An 11,655-nucleotide genomic window follows, 5' to 3' on the forward strand; every position below is an offset into this window, starting at 1 on the left:
GATCAGAAAAGACAGTGGGGGACATTATCTGACCAGTGGAAGAAATGAGATGTGCCGGACACACAGGCACTAAGACAAGGCCTGCGACATGACTGACACCAAGCGAGGCACAACAGAGGCTACTCGAAAAGGAGAACGTTTAGACTGGGCTCACTTCAGGATGTTTGGGAGCCAGACTAAGGCATTGGTATAGGTAATAATTAAAGACTATTACAAAATGTTTTCTAAGCAGGTGTGAGTTCTGGCTGAGAAAGTCCCATAGTCATTCAGAGAAGGCGAGATCAGAGAAGGAAAGTGCTCTGGGATGTTTAGCTCAAGGAACAAAATATTGGCTTGGCGCCTATGGCTCAAGCTGCTAAGGCGCCAGCCACATACACCTGAGCTGGCAGGTTTGAATCCAGCCCGGGCCCGCCAAACAACAATGATGGCTGCAACCCAAAAAATACCCGGGGGTGGCGCCTGTGGCTCAGTGAGCAGGGTGCCGGCCCCATATGCGAGGGTGGCAGGTTCAAACCCAGCCCCGGCCAAACTGCAACAAAAAAATAGCCGGGCGTTGTGGTGGGCGCCTGTAGTCCCAGTTACTTGGGAGTCTGAGGCAGGAGATTCGCTTGAGCCCAGGAGTTGGAGGTTGCTGTGAGCTGTGATGCCATAGCACTCTACCCAGGGTGACAGCTTAAAGCTCTGTCTCAAAAAAAAAAAAAAAAAAGGAACAGAATATTTAGGGAAGCCTTCAAGTATTCTTACATGAGGTTGTAGAGAGCAGAGCTAAGTAGAAAGTTCTGCCTGGGTAGAACTTTCCAGTGAGCAAGGTTCAGTTTATATAAGAAAGAGTGTCAACAGTCAGAGTTCAACCCCTTTCCACAAAAAATCGCGGAGCCCTCTATCCAAGGCACTGGAGAGGGCTGCAGAGGAGAAAGAGCATGAAGATGACTAAGACTCAGGGCCCACCCTCTAGGCCTCACTGGCTGATAACAGGCTGATCTGCTGATCCAAGGACAGATGCACATTCTATGGCAGGTGTCTCCATAGCTGCGCTGACCAATACAGTCGCCACCAGCCCCATGTAACTAGAGACCCCTTGAAATGTGACCAGTCTGAACTGTGACCAGCTATAAGTGTAAAATACAAACTAGATTTTGAATACCTAGCATGAAAAAAAGAATGGAGAGGGATGGCGCCTGTGGCTCAAGGAGTAGGGCACCGGTCCCATATGCCGGAGGTGGCGGGTTCATATCCAGCCCTGGCCAAAAACCACACAAAAAGAAAAAAGAATGGAGACTATCTCATTAATAATCCTGATATGCAATATATTTTTTACAAATACTGGGTTAAATAAAATATTTTATTAAGGGTGGTGCCTGTGGCTCAGTGAGTGGGGTGCTGGCCCCATATACTGAGGGTGGTGAGTTCGGGCCCAACCCTGGCCAAACTGCAACAATTTAAAAAAAAATGAAATTAAAAAATATATATTTTGGGCGGCGCCTGTGGCTCAAGGAGTAGGGCGCCAGTCCCATATGCCAGAGGTGGCGGGTTCAAACCTAGCCCCGGCCAAAAACCAAAAAAAAAAAAAATATATATATATATATATATATATTTTATTAAAATTAACTTAACAGGCTCAATGCTCGTGGCACAGTGGTTACGGCACCAGCCATATACACCAAGGGTGGTGGGTTCGAACTCGGCCCAGGCCAGCTAAACAACGGCAACAACAACAACAACAAAAATAGCCGGGCACTGTGGTGGGCACCCGTAGTCCCAGTTACTTGGGAGGCTGAGGCAAGAGAATTGCGTGAGCCCAAGAGTTTGAGGTTGCTGTGAGCTGTGACGCCATAGCACTCTACCAAAGGCGACATAGTGAGACTCTGTCTCAAAAAATAAATAAATTAATTAATTAATTTAATTAAATGAATTTAACAGCCGGGCACAGTGGCTCATGCCCATAATCCTAGCACTCTGGAAGGCTGAGGCAGGTAGACTGCTCGAGCTCAGGAATTCGAGACCAGCCTGAGCAAGAGTGAGATCCCCCCCATTTCTACTAAAAATAGAAAAACTAGTCAGGCATGGTGGTACATACCAAGTAGCTGGGACTTGAAAGACTGAGGCAAGAGGATCGCTTGAGCCCAGAAGTTGAAAGTTGCTGTGAGGTATGACACCATGGCACTCAACCCAGGGCAACAGAGTGAGACCATGCCTCCAAAAAAAAAAAAAAAAAAAGATTTAACATATTTATTTTTAATGTGATAATGTGATTACTAGGGAATTTTTAATTACACATACTGTTTGCCTTTGTTTTTGTTTTTGTTGTTTGTTTGGTTTTGGTTTTTGAGACAGATTCACTTTGTCACCCTCGGTAGAGTGCTGTGTCATCACAGCTCACCGCAACCTTCAGCTCTTGGGCTTAGGCGATTCTCTTGCCTCAGCCTCCCGAGGAGTTGGGACCACAGGTGCCCGCCACAACGCCTGGCTATTTCTTGTTGCAATTTGGCTGAGGCCGGGTTTGAACCCGCCACCCTTGATATGTGGGGCCAGCGCCCTACTCACTAAGGCACAGGTGCCGCCCTTTGTTTTTGTTTTGACAAAGGATCTAGTTCTGTCACCCACACTGGAGTGTAGTGACATGATCACAGATCACTGTAATCTCAAACTTTTGAGCTCCAGTGAGCCTCCCACCTCTGCCTTCAGAGTAGTTCGGACTAGTCACCACACCGCCCAGCTGCTTTTTGGTTGCAGCTGTCATTGTTTGGCAGGCCTGGGCTGGATTCAAACCTGCCAGCTCCAGAGTAACGCGGCTGGTGCCCTAGCCGCTGAGCTACAGGTGCAGAGCCAGAAAGATTTTTTTAAAAAACAAGATACCAAAAGAAGTACAAATTACAAATGAAAAGATTGATAAATTTTACATTAAAATTAGAAAGTTGTTTTCATAGCCAGGCATTGTTGTGGGCTCCTGTAGTCCCAACTACTTGGGAGGCTGAGGCAAGAGAATTGCTTAAGCCCAAGATTTGGACGTTGCTGTGAGCTGTAACGCCATGGCACTCTACCCAGGGCGACAGCTGGAGACTCTGTCTCAAAAAAAAAAAAAAAAAAGTTGTTGTCATGAAAAGACACCATAAAACAAAGTGAGGACAAGTCTTACACCGGGAGAAAATATTTGTAACACAGATAACTGACAAAAAAAAAAAAAACTGACTAACTATAATATAGAAAGGACTATAAATCAATGAGAAAAATAATTCAACAGAAAAATAGACCCAGGTAATTCATAGAATCAGCATCCTAAGGGGCCAATAAACCACGAAAAAATGTTTTTTCCTTACTAGTCATTAGGGAATGTAAATTAAAACCATAAGGAAATTGTATTTCATGCTCATAAGACTGACAAAATTTAAACATCTAGCAATATATCAAGCGTTGGTGAGGGTAGGGACAACAAGGACCTCTTATGCCCTGCTGACATACGAGGTTGGACAATGAAGTTCGTGAACTCATCCTAGAAAAAATGCTGCATACTTCATTGCTGACATCACTACAGTCACCTTCAAGGTGCTCCCCGTGGGAAGCTGTGCCCCTACGCCAGTGCCTAGTCCACCCTTCAAAGCAATTTTGGACCTCTTTTTCTTAAATGGCCATCAGAGCTGTTATCATCTGAGGTCTGACAATTAAGTTCATGAACTCGTCCTAGAAAAAGCGCTACATACCTTATGGTGAATATCACTATGGTCACCAGGTAGCCAAGGGGAATACTTCAAAGGCAACCATAGTGATATTCAGCAATGAGTTATATAGCACTTTTTCTTGGGTGAGTTCTCGAACTTAGTTGTCAGATCTTGTATATTAATACAGCCACTTTGAAGAACAATCTGGCAATAAATGTCAAAGTTGTGCATGAAAGTGAAAGAAAGTGAAAGTAAGTGAAAGGCCTGGTAGTTACAGGTGGGCAAGCCCCAAAATGCAGCTCAGTAATTCCACTCCTAAGCTTGTGAGCTAAAATGACTTCCACTTAAGTGTACAAGGAAGTACGTGTGAGAATGTTAGAGCAACCTTGTTTGTAGTGGCAAAAAATGGAAGATGCCTGAATGTCCATCAACTGGAAACGAAAGGGTGGAAAAGTCTATAGCCATGAAAAATAATGATGTGAAGTCTCATACCTGTATATCAACACACATTTGTCTCCCAATGTGGAATAATACAAATTGCAGGAGGGTAGGGACAGTATGATACAGTTATGTAAGGTTTAAAAACATGCAAACCCAGCTCAGCGCCTATAGCTCAAGCAGCTAGGGCGCCAGCCACATACACAGAGGCTGGTGGGTTCGAATCCAGCCAAGGCCCACCAAACAACAATGACAACTATAATCAAAAATTAGCCAGGCATTGTGGTGGGTGCCTGTAGTCCCAGCTACTTGGGATGCTGAGGCAATAAGATAACTTAAGCCCAAGAGTTTGAGGTTACTATGAGATGTGATGCCACAGCTCTCTACCCAGAGCAACAGCTTGAGACTCTGTCTCAAAAAGAAAAAAACAAAAAAACATGCAAACCCATATTGTATGTATCACTTGGGGATGAAAACTTACATGGTAGGCTGGGTGTGGTGGCTCACACCTAAAATCCTAGCACTCTGGGAGGTCGAAGCAGGAGGATCACTTGAGCTCAGGAGTTCCAGACCAGCCTGAGCAAGAGCAAGACCCTGTCTCTACTAAAAATAGAAAAAAATTAGCCAGATGTTGTGGTACATGTCCATAGTCCCAAATACTCAGGAGGCTGAGGCAGGAGGATAACTTGAGGTCAGGAGTTCAAACTCATTTCGGGCAACTTAACAAGATCTTATCTCTAAAAATGATTATGATGATGATGATAATAACAATAAAATACCCAAATTCTGAATGGTAGTTATAGGGACAGGGAAGGAACTGGGGAGGGAAAACATAGGGCTATCACTATATTGAGACTATTTCTTAAGCAGCACCGTGGTGTTATGTAATTCATTATACCTTTATGTCCTAATTATCTCATAATAAATTGTAAAGAAGGAAGATTTCTCTTTTATTTGATTACTGTAAAAGGAGTGTGTCCTGTTCCCATCAAAATGAGGGGCTTCCATGTGTGTTCCTCAAGGACTTCACTCCCACAGGCAGCCCTCTCCTGCATAATCCAGCTTTCGAACATCCTCTATTCCACACCTCCGGGCTCGGCACCCATAGCACAGTAGTTACACCGAGGCTGGCAGGTTCAAACCTGGCCCAGGCCAGCTGAACAACAATGGCAACTGCAACAAAAAAATAGCTATGCGTTGTGGCAGGTGCTTGGGAGGCTGAGGCAAGAGAATCACTTAAGCCCAGGAGTCTGAGGTTGCTGTGAGCTGTGATGCCACAGCAGTCTACTGAGGGCGACATAGTGAGACTCTGTCTCAAAAAAAAAAAAAAAAAAAAAACACCTCCTATATGCCACATCCCCTAAAGCCACTGCCCAGCTCTCGTTCTCCCTCAGAAAGAGTGATTTCCTCTTTTGCCTGTGCTGCCCGTACTCCCATTTTCTCCAGACCCCATACTTGCTTCTGTGCCCACCTCTCCTTTGAAACTGCTGTCACCATGTTTATAGGTGACCTTGTGTTGATCACCAACTGGACACCTCTGTCCTTGGCAGCAAGCAGCAGAGCAGACCGTTGCTCCTCCTTGAAACTCTGACTCCACCCACACCTTCCATATTTTTTTTTTTTTTGAGACAGAGTCTCACTATGTCACCCTGGGTAGAGTGCTGTGACATCACAGCTCACAGCAACATCCAACTGTTGGTCTTAAGCAATTCTCTTGCCTCAGCCTTCCAAGAAGCTGGGACTACAGGCACCCGCCACAACGCCCATTTTGTTGTTGTTGTAATTGTCATTGTTGTTTGGCAGCCCCAGGTTGGGTTTGAACCGCCAGCCTCGGTGTATGTGACTGGCGCCCCATCTTTTCTGTCTCTTATGCTGGCTTGAGCCTAAAACTCCTTTTCCTCTCTTGTCTATATCTCCCCTTTGTTGATTTCCACCAGGTCTGTGACTCTAAATGTATCTGTATGCTCCAGATACACACTTCTACCCCTGAACAAAAAGATGGTTACCTATTTGACATTAAAGATGAATAAACCTGTCTGGGTGTGGTGGCTCACGCCTATAATACTAGCATTCTGGGAGGCTAAGGCGGGTGGGTTGCTTGAGCTCAGGAGTTCAAGAGGAGCCTGAGCAAGAGTGAGATACCTATCTCTACTAAAAACAGAAAAACTAGCCCAGCATTGTGGTGAGCGCCTGTAGTCCCAGCTACTTAGGAGGCTGAGGCAAGAAGATTGCTTGAGCCCAAGAGTTTGAGATTGCACTGAGGAACCTCCACACCACAGCCCTCTACCAAGGGTGACAAAGCGAAACTGTCTCAAAAAAGAAAAAAAAAGAAGAAACAAATAGAGACACTTAGAGCTAAAGGGAATTCCATTAATTAAGCTAGAACTAAAGACATGACTTGAACTTTCCTGGAAGAACTGGGACATAAGTTCCCCCTGTATTAGTGTAGCATTTCCATTATAATATGTTCAAAATGGAAATCTCTGATCCTGGCTGGGTCCCCGTGTTCAGTGGTTAGGGTGCCAGCCACATGCACTGGGCTGGTGGGTTTGAACCTGGCCTGGGCCTGCTAAACAAACAACAAAAAAAAAATAGCTGGGCATTGTGGTGAGTGCCTGTAGTCCCAGCTACTAGGGAGGCTGAGGCAAAAGAATCACTTGAGCCCAGGAGTTTGAGGTTGCTGTGAACTATGATACCATGGCATTCTACCGAGGGCAACAGTAAGACTCTGTCTCAATTAAAAAAAAAAAAAAAAAAGAGGGCTGCGCCTGTGGCTGAGCGGGTAGGGCACCGGCCCCATATGCTGAGGGTAGCGGGTTCAAACCCAGCCCTGGCCAAACTGCAACAAAAAAATAGCCGGGCATTATGGCGGGCGCCTGTAGTCCCAGCTACTGGGAGGGTAGGCTGAGTCAAGAGAATCGCCTAAGCCCAAGGATTTGGAGGTTGCTGTGAGCTGTGTGACGCCACGGCACTCTACCGAGGGCGATAAGGTGAGACTCTGTCTCTACAAAAAAAAAAAAGAGAGAGAAATCTCTGATCCATCTTAAGAATTTGTCTCTCACTCTTCTCCCCACTTCAGTAAAAGGTGCTGGCACCTACACATTTTCTCAGAATGAAAATCTAAGAATTAGGGCGGCACCTGTGGCTCAGTGAGTAGGGTGCCGACCCCATATACCAAGGTGGTGGGTTCAAACCCGGCCCCGGCCAAACTGCAACAACAAAAAAAAAAATAGCCGGGCGTTGTGGTGGGCGCCTGTGGTCCCAGCTACTAGGGAGGCTGAGGCAAGAGAATCGCCTAAGCCCAGGAGCTGGAGGTTGCTGTGAGCTGTGATAGCACAGTATTCTATCTAAGAATTAAGATGATGATCCTTGATTGTTTCTCTCATTTCCCATATAATCTATCCATAAATTCCAGAACATCAATCTGCAAAATGCATCTGAATTCTGACCTCTTTCTCCCAGGTCCACACCTGGTACCCTGGGCCAGGCCCCCTATGTCTCTTGTTTGCTAACCAGTCTTCCTGCTCCCTCTTTTGTCCCTCTCCAATCTGTTCACACAACAGCCAAATGAACCTCCCAGAGCTTAACTCAGATCATGACACCCTGAGGGAAATAATGCCATGCAGAGGGGTCCCCCAAACATGAGGACAAACCAAAGAACATAGACATACGGATTATATAATTCCTTTATAGAAAGTCTGGAAGCAAGAAAGACTAATCTCTGATTCTAGAAGTCTGGAAAGTGAGTTTTTTTTTTGTTTGTTTCTGTTTTGTTTTTGTTTTTTGCAGTTTTTGACTGGGGCCACCACCCAGTTTGACTTCGAACCTGCCACCCCTGTATATGGGTCTGGCACCCTACTCCTTGAGGCACTGCCCATGAGTTCTGTTTTTTGATTTGGGTGCTGGTTTTATGGGGGTATTTGGTTTATGAAAAAATTCATTAAGTTTATATATGGTTATAGGTGTATTATGCCTATTATGTTTCAACTAAAAAAAATTTTTTTTGAGACAGAGTCTCACTATGTCACCCTCAATAGAGTGCTGTGCTATCACAGCTCACAGCAACCTCAAACTCTTGGGCTTAAGAGATTCTCTTGCCTCAGTCTCCTGAATAGATGGGACTACAGGCGCCCGCCACGATGCCCGTCTATTTTTGTTGTTGTTGTTGCAGTTGTCATTGTTTTTTCTCTGGTCCAGGGCCAGGTTTGAACCCGCCACCCTCGGTGCATGTGGCCAGTGCCATAACTACTGTGCCACGGGCACCAAGCCTCAACTAAAAATTTTAAAGCAGAACGCCTTTTAGCAGCTTCCCTTTATACCTTGGAATAAAATCCAAACTCCTTGCTCTGGCCTGCAAGAGTCTGTGTGGTCTGGTTCACCTGCCTGGTTCTCTCTGGCTTGTCACACTCTAGTCACACTGGTCTTCTTTCTATCTCTCCAATAATCCAAACCCTTTTTTGCCCTCAAGACTTTTGCTCTGGCTGTTGCCTCTTGACCTATTTCTGAATGGTCAGGTCCTCGCGTCATCCAGTTCTCAGCTCAGGTGTTACCTTGGAAAGGCCCTCCCCCAGTTACTGAGCATCACAAAACCTCATGAATTTTCTGTACAGCAAATTTTCATTCCGTTTACTGTATCTGCCTTTTTCCTTGGTTATTGTCTATGCCATCCACACCACACTTAGGCTCCAGGGGAATAGGAATTCTTGTCCGTTGTTGCTGCGTCCCCAGGGCCGGGTGTGCTGCTGGGCCCTGGGAGATGCTCAACAAGTGCTTGTGGCTCGGCGCCTGTAGCTCAGTGGCTAGGACACCAGCCACATACACAGGAGCTGGTGAATTCAAATCCAGCCAGGCCTGCCAAACAACAGTGACAACTACAACCAAAAAATAGCCAGGCGTTGTGGCGGGTGCCTGTAGTCCCAGCTACTTGGGAGGCTGAGGCAAGAGAATTGCTTAAGCCCAAGAGTTTGCTGTGAGCTATGACACCATGGCACTCTACCCAGGGCAACAGCTTGAGACTCTGTCTCAAAAAAACAAAACAAAAAAAACAAGTGCTTATAAGGTGGAGTGTGCCCTTAGGGCAGCCAGACCAGGGACAATGACCATGACCCTCAGGAATGTTGAATAGGCTCAGAACAGAGCACTGGGAGCCAAAATGGAGAGGAAGAGAACACTGAAAATGATTTAGGCAAAATGAAGTTGGTAGCCTTAGAGATTTAACTTTCCAATGACTTTTTCTTTTTTTTTTTACCTTTTTTTTTTTTTTGAGACAGTATCAAGCTATAAGCCTGGATAAGAGTACAGTAACAACATCATACCACACAGCAACCTCCAACTCTTGGGCTCAAGCAATCCTCCTGCCTCAGTTTTTTGTATTTTAGTAAAGACGGGATTTTGCTTTTGCTCAGGCTGGTCTCAAAACTGTGAGCTTGGGTGGCGCCTGTGGCTCAGTTGGTAAGGCGCCGGCCTCATATACCAAGGGTGGCGGTTTCAAACCCGGCCCCGGCTGAACTGCAACCCAAAATAGCTGGGCATTGGGGCGGTGCCTGTGGCTCAGTGAGTAGAGCGCCGGTCCCATATGCCGGAGGTGGCGAGTTCAAACCTAGCCCTGGCCAAAAAAAAAAAAAAAATAGCTGGGCGTTGTGGCAGGCGCCTGTAGTCCCAGCTACTCGGGAGGCTGAGGCAAGAGAATCGCTTAAGCCCAGGAGTTGGAGGTTGCTGTGAGCTGTGTGATGCCATGGCACTCTACTGAGGGCCATAAAGTGAGACTCTGTCTGTACAAAAAAAAAAAGTGAGCTCGGGCAATTCACCTGCCTTTGCCTCCCAGAGTGCTAGGATTACATGCATGAGCTACCTAGCCCGACCTTTCTTTTTTATTTTTGAGACAGAGTTTCACTCAGTCATCCTAGTGTTAAGTGTCATAGTATTATAGCTCACAGCAACCTCAAACTCTTGGACTCAGCAATCCTCTTGTCTCAGCCTCCCAAATAGCTGGGACTACAGATGCCTGCCAGAATGCCTTTCTAGTTTTCTATTTGTAGAGATAAGGTCTCGCTCTTGTTCAGGCTGGTCTGAAACTCCTGAGCTCAAGCAGTCCACCCACATTGGCCTCCCAGAGTGCTAGAATTACAGGCGTGAGACACTGCACCCAGCCTTTTTTCTATTTTTTTTTTTATAAAGGTGGGATCTAGCTCTTGCTCAGACTGGTCTTAAAACTCCTGTCCCAGGGCAGCGCCTGTGGCTCAGTGAGTAGGGTGCTGGGCCCCATATACCGAGGGTGGCTAGTTTGAGTCCAGCTTCAGCCAAACTGCAACACAAAAATAGCCGGGTGTTGTGGCGGGCGCCTGTAGTCCCAGCTACTTGGAAGGCTGAGGCAAGAGAATCACCTAAGCCCAGGAGTTGGAGGTTGCTGTGAGCTGTGTGATGCCACGGCACTTTACCAAGGGCTAATAAGTCAGACTCTGTCTCAAAAAAAAAAAAAACCTCCAGTCCTCAAGCAATCCTCCCACCTCAGCCTCCCAAAGTGCTGGGATTATAGGCATGAGTCACAAAACCCAGCCTCCAATGACTTCTTACTGCTCCCAAGATAAAAATCACAGTCTTTACCATAGCGCTAGAGCCCTGCGGGATCTGTCCCCTGCTTCCCTCTGACTCCTTCCTTCTCCTCTCCTATCTCCCCGCCACTCCGGCCTCACAGTCACTTGCCCATCTTGAACTTCCCAGCGTACTCCCACTCCAGGACCTCTGCATTTGCCACTCCTCTGTCAGGCCACTCCTCCACAGGACCTCCAAAGTGCCCTTTCTCACCGCCTTTAACTCCCTAATCCCACATCACCTTCACCTTTCTAGCAAGCCCTTCCCTCACAGCCCTCCCCTTCCTTGCTGCACTTTTCATCACGTCTTAGCTGCCCCTGACTCACTATGTACTTCCCTTGCTTATATATTATTGCCTCCCCACACTGCAGCTTGTAAGAGGCAGGATTTCATGCCAGGTCTCTCTGACCCCTGGGTACTGGCTCTTAACCATTGCACATTAGGGCTCCAGGTGGCTGTTGCTACACGGACATCCTGTTCTCCCACCAGGAAAGCATGCCCACCCATGCTGTCCCCAGCTCCTGGGCTAGGGCACAAAGGAAGTCATCAGCCCTTGCCAAATTTCCCCCACCTGTTTCCCCCAAATCCTCAGGCACTGACAGTCTCCAGCTGGAGCCGGGTGCTCCCAGGAGCCTGGCCCCGGCTGGCAGGCGCCAGCTCCTGGCTGAGGGGCTGGTGTGTAATTAGACACTCCACAAGCTTCCTAATTGCTAGTTCTTCTCCCAAACCAGGAGGCTGGCACTATTCTGAGCCACCCTTGTTGCCAGCGGCCTGACGCATGGAGAGAGGAACAGGCCAAGAGCAGAGCCAGGCTGGCATGGAGGTGGCCCTGGGGAGGGCTGGCGAGGTCAAAGGGGACTGCATGGTGGACAAGGCCTGGCGAAGGGCTGGAGCCCAATGTGGCACTGAAAGGAGTACTCTGCAGCCACCTCCCCTCCCACTCATGCCCAGAACAATGACAGCAAACCAG

The sequence above is a fragment of the Nycticebus coucang genome, chromosome 18 (genome assembly GCF_027406575.1).
Source record: "Nycticebus coucang isolate mNycCou1 chromosome 18, mNycCou1.pri, whole genome shotgun sequence".
Classification (NCBI taxonomy): Eukaryota; Metazoa; Chordata; class Mammalia; order Primates; family Lorisidae; genus Nycticebus; species Nycticebus coucang.